This window comes from Dendrobates tinctorius, unplaced genomic scaffold (genome assembly GCF_039654945.1).
Source record: "Dendrobates tinctorius isolate UK_male_01 unplaced genomic scaffold, ASM3965494v1 ptg000031l, whole genome shotgun sequence".
In the NCBI taxonomy this organism is placed as follows: Eukaryota; Metazoa; Chordata; class Amphibia; order Anura; family Dendrobatidae; genus Dendrobates; species Dendrobates tinctorius.
In genome coordinates, this window is record NW_027361699.1 from 12,879,547 (window position 1) to 12,897,855 (window position 18,309).

An 18,309-nucleotide genomic window follows, 5' to 3' on the forward strand; every position below is an offset into this window, starting at 1 on the left:
GGCTGGCGGCTCAGCCTCAGCTGTGGATGTTACCGCAGTCGCTGTTCAGGCAGCTACAGAGGCTGTCTCCCGTGTATCCCCTGCCATCCCTGCCCCGACTTTGTCCCGCCTCCCATTGCCTGAAAAGTTCTCGGGCGATAGTACTTCTTGTAGGGGTTTCCTGAGCCATTGTACCATACAGCTAGAACTGCTGGCTGCACGATTCCCCTCCGAGCGGGATTTGTTATTTCCCTCTTGTCGGACAGGGCTCTCGAGTGGGCCACAGCGCTGTGGGAGCATGGTGATCATATGGTGCAGAGTGCCTCGCGGTTCTTGCGCACTCTGAAGCAAGTCTTTTTGGGACCACGAGTCACCCATGATACTGCACTTTAGCTGCTGGCGTTATCGCAGGGCTCATCTCTGGTCAGCCATTATGCCATCCAGTTCCGGACGCTGGCTTCAGAACAGGAGTGGTCAGATAAGACCCTTATTCCGGTGTTCTGGAGAGGTCTGGCTGGCCATGTGAAGGACGCCCTGGCCACCAGGGAGATTCCCGCCACCCTGGAGTAGCTTATCAGCATCTCCACCCGCATAGACCTTCGTTTTTCGGAGCGAAGGATGGAGCGGCCCCAGTGTAGGCAGAGGCTTTGGGTTTGCACCTAGTTTTGCTAAACTTCCGGAACCTCCCGATCGGGTGTCCGAGCCCCAAGACGCCATGGGGAATTCTTGCGCAGGATCCAGGTCTGGGTCCGCGCGAGCACCTGTGGTCTGTCACATTTGACGGCAGTCTAGTCACCCTGCCAACAGGTGCCCACAGCAGCCAGGAAAACACTCACGTCTAGTGGCTGTTGGAGGAGGCCTACTAGATACTGCAACGTTTTCCTCCAAGCTGTCCTTTGAGGGCACGCTTGAGTTTGGCTCTTCCACTCTGGAGGTTTGTGTGGATTCCGGGGCCGAGGACAATTTCATGTCGTCTGCCTTCACACAGTGGCACGCAATTCCTCTGGCTTTACTACCTCAGCCAGTCAACATCAGAGTGGTGAATGGAGCGACACTACCCTCTCAGATCACCCACCAGAACACCCCACTGATACTCTCGCTGTCTCCTCATCAGGAGACGCTATCTCTCCTTGTCTTGCCCGAGGGTATCGACTAGGTCCTCTTAGGGGTCTCCTGGTTGTGTCATCACTCTCTCCATATAGAGTGGTCCTCAGGGAGAATTCTCGTGTGGAGTAAATCCTGTGAGGGTAGATGTTAGAGGGAGTGCGTTCAGGTTGCCTACACTGAAGTCCCCGCAGATCTTTCCTCTCTCCCCAAATGCTATTGACAGTATGCAGACGTATTCTCCAAGAAGGCGGCGGAGACCCTTCCGCCTCACCACCCCTACGACTGTCCTATTGATCTCTTGCCTGGTGCTGAGCCTCCCCGGGGTCGAGTCTATCCCCTATCTCTCCCGGAGACAGAGGCCATGTCTCAATATATCAGGGAGAATCTGGCAAGAGGATTCATTAGGAAGTCGGAGTCTCCAGCGGGGATGGGATTCTTCTTCATCCAGAAGAAGAATGGAGAATTACTTCCCTGCATCGATTACAGGGGTCTTAACACTATCACCGTTAAGTAAAGTATCCTCTGCCCCTGATATCGGAACTGTTCGATAGGCTACGGGGAGCGAGAGTGTTTACTAAGCTTGATCTGCGGGGGGCTTACTACCTGATTCGCATCCGTGAGGGGGATGAATGGAAGACAGCTTTTAGCACCAGGGATGGGCACTATGAATACCTGGTGATGCCCTTTGGGCTCTGCAACGCTCCAGCTGTCTTCCAATACTTTGTAAACAACATCTTCCGGGGTATGCTCACCCCCTCAGTTGTAGTCTATCTGGATGATTACCTCATCTACTCTCCAGATATTGACTCTCACCGGAGAGATGTTTGCAAAGTTTTCGACCTCCTACGGGCAAACTCTCTCTATGCCAAGTTGGAGAAGTGTGTGTTTGAGCAGCAATCCATGCCTTTCCTGGGCTATATCATCTCCGCCCAGGGATTGGCCATGGATCCTGCCAAGCTACAGGCGGTGATGGATTGGCAGGAGCCCCATTCTCTCAAAGTAGTGCAGCGCTTTATGGGGTTCATAAATTATTACCGCCAATTCATCCCCACTTATTGACATTGGTAGCCCCCTTGGTGGCCCTCACCAAGAAGGGTGCAAATCCCAAGTTGTGGTCGGAACCTGTCTCCAAGGCCTTCTACTCCATTAAGTCCCATTTTGCTAGCGCTCCCATTCTACATCGCCCCGATGTAGATAAACCCTTTATTCTGGAAGTGGATGCCTCTTCCGTCGGTGCTGGATCGGTCCTGTTTCAGAAGGACACGCAAGGTTGGAAGCATCCATGATTATTTTTCTCCAAGACCTTCACACCGGCGGAGAGGAATTATTCCATCGGGGACAGGGAGTTGCTAGTGATGAAGTTGGCCTTCTCGGAGTGGAGACACCTCCTGGAGGGGGCTCGCCACCCTTTCCAGGTGTTCACTGAACACAAGAACTTGGTGTATTTGCAAACAGCCCAACAGCTAAATTCTTGCCAGGCCAGATGGTCCTTGTTCTCCCGGTTACACTTCACCCTCCATTTTCTCTCTGGGGAGAAGAACGTCAAGGCCGATGCTCTCTCCCGCTCCGTGGTGTCATCGGAGGAAGAGGAGGAGGAGCCTCGGTTGATCGTCCCATCTGAGAGCCTGAGGACTGTGGCTCCGGTCGCCCTTGAGTCAGTACCTCTGGGCAAGACATTTGTCCCTGCCCGTCTGCGACTGGAGGTCCTCTCTTGGGCTCATTCGTCCAGGGTTGGTGGACATTTCGGGACAAAACGGACATCTGAGCTTCTTGCGAGGACGTACTGGTGGCCGCATATGGCCCGTGACGTCGGGGACTGTACGCATATGGCCCGTGACGTCGGGGACTATACGCATATGGCCCGTGATGTCAGGGACTATATTCAGGCGTGCGTCTCTTGCGCTCAGAATAGGTCCTCTCGGCAGCGGCCTGCTGGGCTACTTTACCCCCTGCCGGTAGCGGACAGGCCGTGGGAGATGGTTGGTATGGACTTTGTGGTGGGGCTACCCAAGTCCAGTGGCAGCACGGTAATTTGGGTTGTCGCCGACCATTTCTCCAAGGTGGTGCACCTGGTAACTCTCTCCCGGTTACCTTCTTCACGGGGCCTGGCAGCGTTGTTCATTAAGAACGTTTTCCGCCTGCACGGCATGCCGGACAAGATTGTCAGTGACTGGGGTCCCCAGTTTGCATCTTGGTTCTGGAGAGAGCTCTGTAGCCTGCTCAGCATTGAGCTAAATCTCTCCTCAGCCTATCATCCAGAGACAAACGGGTTGGTAGAGAGAGTCAGCCAGACCCTGATCACAAATCTATGACATTTTGTCTTGGCCAGGCAGGATGACTGGGCATCCTTGCTGCCGTGGGTGGAGTTTGCTTTGAACAACGCTGTAGCCGACTCCACCGGCCAGACCCCATTACTACTAAATTACGAACAGCATCCGCGCGTCCCTGTGCCCATGCCCATGTTGTCCACCGATTCCAGGGTGGTAGACTGGGCGGTGGAGGCACGTGACATTTGGGATCACACTCAAGATGCTATCTGGGCCTCCAAGGAGAGAATAAGGGCCTCTGCCGACACGCACTGGCTCCCCGCTCCGACCGTTGCTCCTGGCGACTTGGTGTGGCTCTCCGCCCGAAACATCAGGCTGTGGGTCGAGTCCACAAAATTCGCACCTCGCTACATTGGCCCCTTCAAGGTCCTTGAGCAGATCAACCCTGTGGTCTACTGTCTGGCCCTTCCACCACATTTGGCTATCTCTGACTCCTTCCACGTGTCCCTCCTTAAGCCTGTCCTCATGTCCTGTTTCTCAGAGTCATCTGCCGGGACATCTGACCAGTCCTCCGACGATTTTGAGGTTAATGCCATTGTGGGATGCAGGGTGGTGCATGGTAAAAAATTTTATTTGGTGGACTGGAAGGGTCATGGTCCAGAGACTCGGACCTGGGAGCCAGTGGAGAATATCTGCGCTCCACTACTCATTGCGGCATTTGAGCGTAGCGAGGCTCAGAGAGCAGGGAGCTCTAGGAGGTGGGGTAATGATAGGCGTCGGGTTCCTGTCACTGCACAGCAGGAATCCCGAGCCTTGCATTCGGCAGTCTCCCATTCCTCTCCGGCCGCAGAGGAGGCTGCTCAGACCAGCTCTGTGGGTTTGGTTGCTGCTGCCACCTCTGGTCCAGCTATAGCAATGCATGCTGGTCAGCAGCGAGCTACTCCAGGGACTAAGTCCTCCTTTCGGTCCACTGAGCATGCCCGTGGGACGATCTCTCATTGGAGATCGGAGGTCACATGCTCAGGTCCTTCTCCAGCTCGGATTGGACCATCAGAAAGGTCAGGAAGGTCCCGGAAGGACGCTGCTATAAAAGGTTTGCATGGCAGAGACTGGCATCAGTGTCCACCGCTGGCTCTGCATGCCACGGTGCACGTGCTTGACACTTCACCATAGTCAGCATCTATAGTGGTGTCTGCAGGTGCGACGCCAATGCGCCCAGAAGGTCTAGAAGGACTCTAACCCCGTGTCCTTGGGGCAGAGTTCTGTGACCACATTCTGTGTGCTCCCTTGCCGACCTCTGTGAGCTTTAAACAGGTTCTGACATTTATGTTTTGCAGTATTGCGGCTCTGTGAAGCAACAGAGTCCGCCCCTGTACACACCGGATGACGCTAACCCGCGTGTGTGTTTCTATTATGCTGCCATATAGCGTCCGCCATTACTGAGCAGCAGTTTACCACCCATGCACAATTCTATGATTCTATGACCCCAGGCTGCAAACGCACCACATTACCATCTTTTAATATTTGGTGCGTTCCGCCAGCCCTAACACAGTGTGAACTTGGGCATACCACAAAGTGTGCTACATGTCTGTGATCTTGCCTGCAACACTGCACCTCAAGCCAGCTGACAAGATGACAATCATTTTAAAGCTTTAAATATGTATTTGATCATCTACCAACCCTCAAGAATTCTGGCTGTCACAGACCAGTTTGCTTTTCTTTAAGAAGTCTTCCTACTCTACACTCATTACCTGTATTAACTGCACCTGTTTGAACTTGTCACCTGTATCAAAGACACCTGTCCTCACACTCAATCACACTCTAACCTATCCACCATGTCCAAGATCAAAGAACTGTCTAAGGACACCAAGGACAAAATTCTAGACCTGCACATATGCAATTTAATCATATAAAAATCATACAATGTGATTTTCTGGTTTTTATTTTTATTTATTACTAGTGATGAGCAAGCATTCTCAGAAGTGCTTGGTGCTCGCCCGAGTATCTCATTGTTCTAGATGCTCGGTGAGAGCAGAACATTTCCGGGGTTGCTCGGCGGAACTTTGGTCCCCGCCGTGCATGTTTTGCGCTCTTTACAGAGCCAATCAACATGAAGGAATTGTCTGCCACATACTCTAAAGCCGCAACCATGTTGGTTGTGTCATTACAGTGATTGGCTGGCTGCACTGCATCATCAGGTCTATTGGAGGCCGGGCAGTGCCGTGCTCGTCACAGTTTGCTCTGGACTTAGGCAGTGCAGGGAGAGTTCCTGCAGAGATAGGGACAGATTTGGTGGTGTATAAGTTACTGTGGGTAATACCATATTGAATACACAAATCCAACTAAACCAACAGTCCTTCTGAGGACTAATTATGGTAAATAAATCATAAGAAAAGATAGGAAGCTTTATGCCTTAAAATCAATGAAATTTTATTGTAACAAGTTTAAAATGTGTTACAGAATGATATAATACATATGGGGGCAAAAAATGCACATTCCCTGAGAAGAAGCCTAACCGCAAAACACGCGTCAGGGGTGCTAGGTCCTTCCAGGTACGATATTTGTTTACCAGCAGCGATCTTTTCCTTCTCTCTTCTGGCTAATTATATGCACTACCTTCTGTGGCATGCTTGCTTATATTGCACTATGCACCTATGTAGCTTATACAGTGGGGAAAAAAAGTATTTAGTCAGTCAGCAATAGTGCAAGTTCCACCACTTAAAAAGATGAGAGGCATCTGTAATTTACATCATAGGTAGACCTCAACTATGGGAGACAAACTGAGAAAAAAAAATCCAGAAAATCACATTGTCTGTTTTGTTTTCATTTTATTTGCATATTATGGTGGAAAATAAGTATTTGGTCAGAAACAAGCAATCAAGATTTCTGGCTCTCACAGACCTGTAACTTCTTCTTTAAGAGTCTCCTCTTTCCTCCACTCATTACCTGTAGTAATGGCACCTGTTTAAACTTGTTATCAGTATAAAAAGACACCTGTGCACACCCTCAAACAGTCTGACTCCAAACTCCACTATGGTGAAGACCAAAGAGCTGTCAAAGGACACCAGAAAAAAAATTGTAGCCCTGCACCAGGCTGGGAAGACTGAATCTGCAATAGCCAACCAGCTTGGAGTGACAAAATCAACTGTGGGAGCAATAATTAGAAAATGGAAGACATACAAGACCACTGATAATCTCCCTCGATCTGGTGCTCCACGCAAAATCCCACCCCGTGGTGTCAGAATGATCACAAAAACGGTGAGCAAAAATCCCAGAACCACCTGGGGGGACCTAGTGAATGAACTGCAGAGAGCTGGGACCAATGTAACAAGGCCTACCATAAGTAACACACTACGCCACCATGGACTCAGATCCTGCAGTGCCAGACGTGTCCCACTGCTTAAGCCTGTACATGTCCGGGCCCGTCTGAAGTTTGCTAGAGAGCATTTGGATGATCCAGAGGAGTTTTGGGAGAATGTCCTATGGTCTGATGAAACCAAACTGGAACTGTTTGGTAGAAACACAACTTGTCGTGTTTGGAGGAAAAAGAATACTGAGTTGCATCCATCAAACACCATACCTACTGTAAAGCATGGTGGTGGAAACATCATGCTTTGGGGCTGTTTCTCTGCAAAGGGGCCAGGACGACTGATCCGGGTACATGAAAGAATGAATGGGGCCATGTATCGTAAGATTTTGAGTGCAAACCTCCTTCCATCAGCAAGGGCATTGAAGATGAAACATGGCTGGGTCTTTCAACATGACAATGATCCAAAGCACACCGCCAGGGCAACGAAGGAGTGGCTTCGTAAGAAGCATTTCAAGGTCCTGGAGTGGCCTAGCCAGTCTCCAGATCTCAACCCTATAGAAAACCTTTGGAGGGAGTTGAAAGTCCGTGTTGCCAAGCGAAAAGCCAAAAACATCACTGCTCTAGAGGAGATCTGCATGGAGGAATGGGCCAACATACCAACAACAGTGTGTGGAAACCTTGTGAAGACTTACAGAAAACGTTTGACCTCTGTCATTGCCAACAAAGGATATATCACAAAGTATTGAGATGAAATTTTGTTTCTGACCAAATACTTATTTTCCACCATAATATGCAAATAAAATGAAAACAAAACAGACAATGTGATTTTCTGGATTTTTTTTTCTCAGTTTGTCTCCCATAGTTGAGGTCTACCTATGATGTAAATTACAGACGCCTCTCATCTTTTTAAGTGGTGGAACTTGCACTATTGCTGACTGACTAAATACTTTTTTTCCCCACTGTATACACCACTGCCTTTATAGATTAGAACTCAGCTGGCTCTTTACTAAATGGGGTTTTATCTAGGATCCTTCTTGCTCATTTAAGATATAGATTAATTTAAGGAATTTTCTCTTTGGAAGCTTTGTATTATAAGCTCCATCAACTGCTTTGAAATGCTTTCATTATATAATACTTTTTCATGGATTAATAATAGGATTCATATATATATATATATATATATATATATATATATATATATATATATATATACGCATCTTTGAACCCCCTGTACCTATTTTTAAGGCCTTTCTTTTACATTTTTTGCCCCATATGTATTACATCATTCTGTAACACATTTTAAACTTGCTATAATAAAATTTTAAATTTCATTGATTTTATGGCATAAAGCTTCCTATATTTTCTTATGGTTTATTTGTAATTGGAGGTGCCTCTTATCTAGGCAATGTATAATTTTGGGACTAATTAGGGTGTATATAATGTAGATATCAGTGCTAGGTAGGCAGGCATTGTATGTGGCATACTTCATTGCATACAGTAAGAGGGTCCATTCCATTACTGTCTGCTACCTATTACAGAAATTTACCATATATACTTAGCCCCAGGTATCAGTGGCCTCGAATAATATTTTTTCATCTTGTGACGGATTGCACAGGGGAAGGGGGTGTCGACTTTGCTCACCTCGGGGGGGAGAGGAGAGAAGGACCCAGCAGGGATCGGCTCTCTGGCACCACCACTTGCCTCTGGTCAGTCAGGGAACTGCACTGAGGCAAATGTCGCCGAAAAGGCTTCCCTTATGGGTACGAGTTATTGATGCGCTCCCAGTGAGGGGGGATGTACATCAACAGTCCAGGCTGGGGATCTATTTAAACCTCCCGCCCTTAACTGCCAGAGTTCCTCACTAACACAGTATAGTATTCTGCTACCAGTTCCTAGTTCAAAAAAAGCCTCATCCGACAGGAGGCTTATATCAGGTCAGAAAGCATCCCAGGTAGCATATAATATAGGCAACCGAGCATGTGGACGTGGGGATTCGTGTATCGAGATAAAAGACCAGCCCATGATTAATTTTATATTTAATCGTCAAAAAGGCGCAGTAGAAATATACAGATATGATTACAGAACAATATACAAGAATGCAGTCAGGAATGCAGTACAAGGGTAGGGCATAGATAGGTTGCAATTACCGTGTTATGTAGCATGTGACCACAAGGAGGCATTGATGGAACACAGGTCCAAATCTTAGTTTTCTACTTGCAGGAGAATCTGTTACCTGACATGGCCAAAGAAAGCATGTAACCAAGTCCAAAATGAGGGGCTGCCTTATATCTCCTAGGCTGCCCCCTCCCACACTCTTCTCCCACCCCTGGGCTTGTGCAGCCTCTCTCCTCCCATATCTGAGAATATGATTTTCTTTACAGAACCATGGATAACCCATAACTTTCCCCCCGAAGGTCTGAATGGGTTGGCGGTGCCACCACTGGGTTCCGCTGGATTTTATCTGCACATAGATACTAAATATGCCTACTGTATGTAATTCCTGTTAGCTATGCCTTAAAAATCAATAACACAGGGTGATACAGGTGGCTGCTGTGCACGAGCGTGTGGTGGAAAGAAAGCCGATTCGGATTATGTGCTCTGATAGTCTCAGGTATATTGCATTCTGCTATTATAGGTCCTTTTCCAGATTCAGTAGCTCAGAGCCTTGCTGTGACCTATAGTGCCATGCTGTCTCCAAGTGCTCGAGTCAGACAAAAACATCCAATTTGCCATGAAGCTGCAGAGAGCTCACACCCTGGTGCTAATTGGTGGGGACTGAGCTTCAAAGAGTTTCTTCCTGGAGTCTATATATGGAAACATTGCATTTCTTTTTATGGCCTGGGGGAAATCAAGGGTTGGAGGGTACATTTCAGGAGTGAGGGGGGGAGATCTCCTGAGCACAAGGTTTTCTTGCTCCATTTGCTTGTTGGTACTGCAGAATACAGCTGTATCCTTTTCGTATTACAGAGAGAAAATCCATCTATTTTAAACAGGGGGTTGGCCATCACAGCGATCACATCTGAGTGCGCAGAAAATTCTGCCATTCCTGGGCTATTGTAGAATTTTGTTGGAATGTCTTATACAAGTTACTGACACCAGTTTGATGTAAAAAAAAATAGTTACCTGCAGGGCATTTATTTTAAACAGGGTTTGGCAGTCACAGTGATCACATCTGAGTGCGCAGAAAATTCTGCCATTTCTGGGCTACTATAAAATTTTGTTGCAGTCTCTTATACATGTTATTGACACCAGTTTGATGTAAAAAAAAAAATTACCTACAGGGCATTTATTTTAAACAGAGGTGTGGTCACCACAGCTATTACATCTGAGTGCGCAGACAATTCTGCCATTTCTGGGTATTGTAAAATGACACCAGTTTGCTGAAAAAGAAATAGTTACCAACAGGCCAGCTATTTTAAACGGGTTAGGCCATCACATGGATCACACCAGAGTGCGCATAAAATTATGCTATTTCTGGGCTACTGTAACATTTTGTTGGAGTGTCTTATACAAGTTATGGACACTAGTGATGAGTGAGTATGCTCATTGCTCGGGTATCCCCGAGCATGCTCGGATGGCCTCCGAGGATTTGGAAGTGCTCGGAAATTTAGTTACTTGACAGCCTGAATACATGTGGGGATTGCCTGTTTGTTAGAAAATTTGCACATGTACTGTTGTGGCCAAAAGTATTGACACCCCTGCAATTTTGTCAGATAATACTCAGTTTCTTCCTGAAAATGATTGCAAGCATAAATTCTTAGGTATTATTATCTTCATTTAATTTGTCTTAAATGAAAAAACACAAAACAGAATGAAGCAAAAAGCAAAACATTGATCATTTCACACAAAACTCCAAAAATGGGCCAGACAAAAGTATTGGCACCCTCAGCCTAATACTTGGTTGCACAACCTTTAGCCAAAATAACTGCGACCAACCGCTTCCGGTAACCATCAATGAGTTTCTTACAATGCTCTGCTGGAATTTTAGACCATTCTTCTTTGGCAAACTGCTGCAGGTCCCTGATATTTGAAGGGTGCCTTCTCCAAACTGCCATTTTTAGATCTCTCCACAGGTGTTCTATGGGATTCAGGTCTGGACTCATTGCTGGCCACCTTAGAAGTCTCCAGTGCTTTCTCTCAAACCATTTTCTAGTGCTTTTTGAAGTGTGTTTTGGGTCATTGTCCTGCTGGAAGACCCATGAACTCTGAGGGAGACCCAGCTTTCTCACACTGGGCCCTACATTATGCTGCAAAATTTGTTGGTAGTCTTCAGACTTCATAATGCCATGCACACAGTCCAGCAGTCCAGTGCCAGAGGCAGCAAAGCAACCCCAAAACATCAGGGAACCTCCGCCATGTTTGACTGTAGGGACCGTGTTTTTTTCTTTGATTGCCTCTTTTTTTTCTCCTGTAAACTCTATGTTGATGCCTTTGCCCAAAAAACTCTACTTTTGTCTCATCTGACCAGAGAACATTCTTCCAAAACGTTTTAGGCTTTTTCAGGTAAGTTTTGGCAAACTCCAGCCTGGCTTTTTTATGTCTCTGGGTAAGAAGTGGGGTTTTCCTGGGTCTCCTACCATACAGTCCCTTTTCATTCAGACGCTGACGGATAGTACGGGTTGACACTGTTGTACCCTCGGACTGCAGGGCAGCTTGAACTTGTTTGATGTTAGTCGAGGTTCTTTATCCAACATCCGCACTATCTTGCGTTGAAATCTCTTGTCAATTTTTCTTTTCCGTTCACATCTAGGGAGGTTAGCCACAGTGCCATGGGCTTTAAACTTTTTGATGACACTGCGCACGATAGACACAGGAACATTCAGGTCTTTGGAAATGGACTTGTAGCCTTGAGATTGCTCATGCTTCCTCACAATTTGGTTTCTCAAGTCCTCAGACAGTTCTTTGGTCTTCTTTCTTTTCTCCATGCTCAATGTGGTACACACAAGGAAACAGGACAGAGGTTGAGTCAACTTTAATCCATGTCAACTGGCTGCAAGTGTGATTTAGTTATTGCCAACACCTGTTAGGTGCCACAGGTAAGTTACAGGTGCTGTTAATTACACAAATTAGAGAAGCATCACATGATTTTTCGAACAGTGCCAATACTTTTGTCCACCCTCTTTTTTATGTTTGGTGTGGAATTATATCCAATTTGGCTTTAGGACAATTCTTTTTGTGTTTTTTCATTTAAGACAAATTAAATGAAGATAATAATACCAAACAATTTGTGTTTGCAATCATTTTTAGGAAGAAACTGTGTATTATCTGACAAAATTGCAGGGGTGTCAATACTTTTGGCCACAACTTTATTCAGGCTGTCAAGTAGCTACAAATCATGCAGCTGCTGCAACAGAAACTAAATCTCTGTGCGCTTCCAAATACTCAGAGATCACCCAAGCATGCTCTAGAAAACAAAGGCAACGAGCATAATCGCTCATCACTAATTGACACCAGTTTGCTGATAAAAATAATAGTTACCTACAGGCCAGCTATTTTAAACTCAGCTATTTGTAGTGACCATTATGTTGAGCGATACCACCCGATACTGAAAAATATCGGATCGGAATGGATCGGCCGATCTAAAAAAAGTATCGGGTATTGCCGATTCCGATCCCGGAAGTCTCATTCAAGTCAATGGAACAGAAATATCGGAATTAAAAAAAACCCTTTCTTTCCCTGTCGGTTACTTCTACATGAAGAAAAACTAATAATAATGTAGAATGTATTGTGGGAGGTGTAGGAGACATTAAAACCATAGAGGTTTAGCCCAATCAAATGGAATAGCAGGAATTTTTTTTTTTTAAAGACGTTCGTAGTTACAAAGATATTGACTATATTAAAGTCTTTAATTTTTTTGTCAGATATGTATATTTCACTACTTCCATGCTCTTCACCTTCTTTTTTACTTCTCCCACACTTTCTCCTTCATCCTCTTTAGCAGCAGCAGTATCTTCTTCTTCTTCCTATTCTTCTTCCTATTCTTCTTCCTATTCTTCTTCTTCTTCCTATTCTTCTTCTTCCTATTCTTCATCATATTCTTATTTGTGTCAGGCATTCCTGTAGTTGTTATCTATAAAAGTTTGAAGATTACACCTTCCGTTCAGCCTGTCACAAAAGATTTACAACAGGATTTGTCCGCGTTCAGTTTGGCCTGCAGCAGCAGGCCTTTTCCAGGGGCACCACGAGGAGGAACGGACTCACCCCCATACACTGCTTAGTCTTCTTCTGCTTATAAATTTGATAATCTCATTTGCTCAGATTTTTAGTCTTATGCTTAATGTTCTTCTGCTTTTGGTTTTTATGCTTCTTGGTCTTCTGTCTCTTGTTGTTCTGCATCTTGGTGGTTGTCTTCCTGTTCTTTGTCCTCTTGGTCATCTTCTTCAGGGTCATCTTTTAGGTATTCTTCTGTGTGGTCTTCAGGGTCGTCGTCTTCAGGGTCATTGTCAGGGAGATTCAGAGTGAGAATCAAAAACCATTTCCACAAGCTTGAACTTTGAAAAGTAGCAGAAGTTACAAGAAGGCTGAGGAACTGGCGAGAACCAGCTGATGGTACTGGAACCCGGAGTGGCAGCAGAATGAACAAGAGCCAATGTCACAACCGTGGACCAGCTGACGGTGCTGGAACACGGTTACTAAGCAGGAGGTACCTGTGCTCCAAAGCACTACCAAGGAACAGCAGACGTTGGTGGAACTCGGATACCAAGAAGGAGGCACCTAGGCCAAAGGCACTGCCGAGAACCAGCTGACGGTGCTGGAACCCGGATGGGTAGCAGAAGCTGCAAGAGCAAATGAAACTAGCGAGGACCCGCTGATGGTGCTGGAACCCGGAGGGGCAGCAGAAGGAACAAGAGCCAATGGGAGAACCGTGGAACAGCTGACGGTGCTGGAACACGGTTACTAAGCAGGAGGTACCTGTGCTCCAAAGCACTACCAAGGACCAGCAGACGTTGGTGGAACTCGGATACCGACAAGGAGGCACCTAGGCCAAAGGCTCTGCCGGGAACCAGCTGACGTTGCTGGAACCCGGATGGGTAGCAGAAGGTACCCATGATTAATAAAGTGTCGCGTCCGCGAGCAGGCTGCAGTTACCGAAACCCACAGTCCTACAGGGGGTGCTTTTCCTATTGGCACTATGGAACCAGCCTTTGTTACCAGAACCCGCAGTCCACATAGGAAGCACTGAAACTGCAGGCACCATAGACTCGGCTAACCCGACCGCAACACGACAGGACAACGTATCAGTGGCAAAGTGACGTTGACACTACCCGGAAACAGCAGGCGTGCTGTAACCAGGCTGGGCAGGAGGGAGTGCCCGTGCCAAAGACACTTCCGAGAACCAGCTGACGGTGCTGGAACCCGGATGGGTAGCATTAGCTACAAGAGTCAATGGAACTACTGAGAACCAGCTGACGGTGCTGGAACCCAGAGTGGCAGCAGAAGGAACAACAGCCAATGGCACAACCGTGGACCAGCTGACGGTGCTGGAACACGGTTACTAAGCAGGAGGTACCTCTGCTACAAAGCACTGCCAAGGACCAGCAGACGTTGGTGGAACTCGGATACCGACAAGGAGGCACCTAGGCCAAAGGCTCTGCCGAGAACCAGCTGACGGTGCTGGAACCCAGATGGGTAGCAGAAGCTGCAAGAGCAAATGAAACTAGCGAGAACCAGCTGACGGTGCTGGAACCCGGAGGGGCAGCAGAAGGAACAAGAGCCAATGGGACAACTGTGGACCAGCTGACGGTGCTAGAACACGGTTTCTAAGCAGGAGGTACCTGTGCTAAAAAGCACTACCAAGGACCAGCAGATGTTGCTGGAACTCGGATACCGAGAAGGAGGCACCTAGGCCAAAGGCTCTGCCGAGAACCAGCTGACTGTGCTGGAACCCAGATGGGTAGCACAAGGTACCCAGGAAAAAAACAAAGTTGCAAGGCCGTGAGCCGGCCACAGTTTCCGAAATCCACAGTCCTACAGGGGGTGCTTGTCCTATTGGCACTACGGAACCAGCCTTTATTACCAGAACCCACAGCCCACATAGGAAGCACCGACACTGCAGGCACCATAGACTCGGCTAACCCGACCGCAACACGACAGGACAATGTATCAGTGGCAAAGTGACGTTGACACTACCCGAAACAGCAGGCGTGCTGTAACCAGGCTGGGCAGGAGGGAGTACCCGTGCCAAAGACACTGCCAAGAACCAGCTGACGGTGCTGGAACCCGGAGGGGCAGCAAAAGGAACAAGAGCCAATGGCACAACCGTGGACCAGCTGATGGTGCTGGAACACGGTTTCTAAGCAGGAGTTACCTGTGCTTCAAAGCACTACCAAGGACCAGCAGACATTGCTGGAACTCGGATACCAAGAAGGAGGCACCTAGGCAAAAGGCTCTGCCGAGAAACAGCTGACAGTGCTGGAACCCGGCTGGGCAGGAGGGAGTACCCGTGGCAAACACACTTCTGAGCAGCAACATGCGATGTTGAAGCCCAGGGGTCAATCATGCAGCAGGCTTAGGCCAACTTGGAGCGAGTTTTATATTGGTTGTACACAACTACTGATTGTAACCGTGCTCCACTTTGGCCTCTGGCTCTACTGTCTCTAGTATTTCCCCTGGCCTCCAACCACGCCAGTTGCTGCTCTGCAGTGTTGTCTGCACAATCCACACTTGTTCCTGAGTTACTGGGGCTCAGTCACGTCAGTTGATCCCCTGATGTGTATCCGGCAAGGTGTCCTGCTCTGTCCACATTCCCACAACTATTAATGGGAATGGGGACAGAGCAGGAGACATTGCCGGACACACATCAGGGGATCAACTGACGTGACTGAGCCCCAGTAACACAGGAACAAGTGTGGATTGTGCAGATGGCACATCAGAGCAGCGACTGGCGGGCTTGGAGGCCAGGAGAAATACTAGAGACAGTACAGTCAGAGGCCTAAGTGGACCATTGTTAAAAGTCAGTAGCAGTGTGATGTTGGAGGCAGCAGTAGACTTTGCCATCCGCACAGCAGGGGAACAGCTGGCGTTACTGAACCCCACAGACACAGGAGCGAGTGATTCTATCTGTGCGGACGGCACTTCCAAGCTACAACTGGCTGTGTTGAAGCCCAGGATCAATGCACCGAGCAGGCTGAGGCCTACTTGTAGCAAGTGGAAAATAACATGTAGTGTGATGTTGGAGGCAGCAGGAGATTTTGCCATCCGCACAGCAGGGCAACAGCTGGCATTACTGAACCCCACTAACACAGGAGCTAGTGTGTGTTTCTCTGTGAAGACGGCACTTCTGAACACCAACTGGCATTGTTGGAGACCAGGATGAGACATGGAGCATGCTGAAGCCTGATAGGGTTGGCATGTGGAGGCAGCAGGAGACTTTGCCATCTACACAGCAGGGGAACAGCTGGCATTACTTAACCCCACAGACACAGTAGCGAGTGTGTTTTTCTCTGTGAAGACGGCACTTCTGAACACCAACTGGCATTGTTGGAGACCAGGATGAGGCATGGAGCAGGCTGAGGCCTAATAGGGTTGGCATGTGGAGGCAGCAGGAGACTTTGCCATCTACACAGCAGGGGAACAGCTGGCATTACTGAACCCCACAGACACAGTAGCGAGTGTGTTTTTCTCTGTGAAGACTGCACTTCTGAACACCAACTGGCGTTGTCGGAGCCCAGGATGAGGCATGGAGTTGGCTGAGGCCAACTTGCAGCACGTTTTATAGAGGTTGTAGACTACTACTGATTGTAACCATGCTCCACTTAGGCCTCTGGCTCCACTGTCTCTAGTATTTCCCCTGGCCTCCAACCCCGACAGTGACAGCTCTGAAGTGGCGTCAGCACAATCCACACTTGTTCCTGTGTTACTTGGCCTCAGTCCCGTCAGTTGATCCCCTGATGTGTGTCCGGCAAGGTCTCCTGCTCTATCCTCATTCACACTATTAGTAATGGGAATGTGGACAGAGCAGGAGACATTGACGGACACACATCAGGGGATCAACTGACGTGACTGAGGCCAAGTAACACAGGAACAAGTGTGGATTGTGCAGACGCCACTTCAGAGCTGTCACTGGCGGGGTTGGAGGCCAGGGGAAATACTAGAGACAGTGGAGCCAGAGGCCTAAGTGGAGCAGGGTTAAAAATCAGTAGTAGTTTGAATGTGGATGGAGCAGGAGACTTTGCCCTCCACACAGCAGGGGAGCAGCTGGCATTACTGAACCCCACTAACACAGGAGCGAGTGTTTCAATCTGTGTGGACGGCACTTCCAGGCTACAACTGGCTGTGTTGTAGCCCAGGATCAATGCTCCGAGCAGGCTGAGGCCTACTTGGAGCGAGGAGAAAAAGCGTTGTAGTGTGAGTTTGGAGGCAGCAGGAGACTTTGCCATCCACACAGCAGAGGAACAGCTGGCGTTACTGAAGCCCACAGACACAGGAGCGAGTGTTTCAATTTGTGCGGACGGCACTTCCAGGCTACAACTGGCTGTGTTGTAGCCCAGGATCAATGCTCCGAGCAGGCTGAGGCCTACTTGGAGCGAGGAGAAAAAGCGTTGTAGTGTGAGTTTGGAGGCAGCAGGAGACTTTGCCATCCACACAGCAGGGGAACAGCTAGCGTTACTGAACCCCACTAACATAGGAGCGAGTGTTTATATCTGTGCGGACGGCACTTCCAGGCTACATCGCAGCATTCGACACTGTGGATCATCAGCTCCTCCTCACTATGCTCCGTTCCATTGGCCTCAAGGACACCGTTCTCTCCTGGTTCTCCTCCTATCTCTCCGACCGCTCCTTTACTGTTTCTTTTGCCGGTTCCTCCTCCTCTCACCTTCCTCTTACTGTTGGGGTTCCTCAAGGATCGGTTCTAGGCCCCCTCCTCTTCTCCTTGTACACTGCCCCTATTGGTCAAACAATCAGTAGATTTGGTTTCCAGTACCATCTCTATGCTGATGACACCCAATTATACGCTTCTTCTCCTGACATCACGCCAGCCTTTCTAGAAAACACTGGCGATTGTCTAAACGCTGTGTCTAATATCATGTCCTCACTATATCTGAAACTGAACCTATCAAAGACTGAACTCCTTGTATTTCCTCCCGCTACTAATGTACCTACACCCGACATTGCCATTTCCGTCTGTGGTTCCACTATTACTCCCCAGCAACATGCCCGCTGTCTTGGGGTCATACTTGATTCCGAGCTTTCCTTTGCCCCCCACATTCGATCACTGGCTCGCTCTTGTCATCTGCACCTCAAAAACATTTCTAGAATTCGACCTTTTCTTACTTTTGACTCTGCAAAAACTCTTACTGTTTCTCTTATTCATTCTCGTCTCGACTATTGTAACTCTCTTCTAATCGGTCTCCCTCTTACAAAACTCTCCCCTCTCCAATCTGTCTTGAATGCTGCAGCCAGGATCATATTCCTCACCAATCGTTACACCGATGCCTCTACCTTGTGCCAGTCATTACACTGGCTACCCATCCACTCCAGAATTCAGTATAAACTTATTACCCTCACCCACAAAGCCCTCCATGGCTCAGCACCACCCTACATCTCCTCCCTTGTTTCAGTATACCACCCTACCCGCGCCCTCCGTTCTGCTGATGACCTGAGGTTAGTATCCTCAATAGTCAGAACCTCCCACTCCCGTCTCCA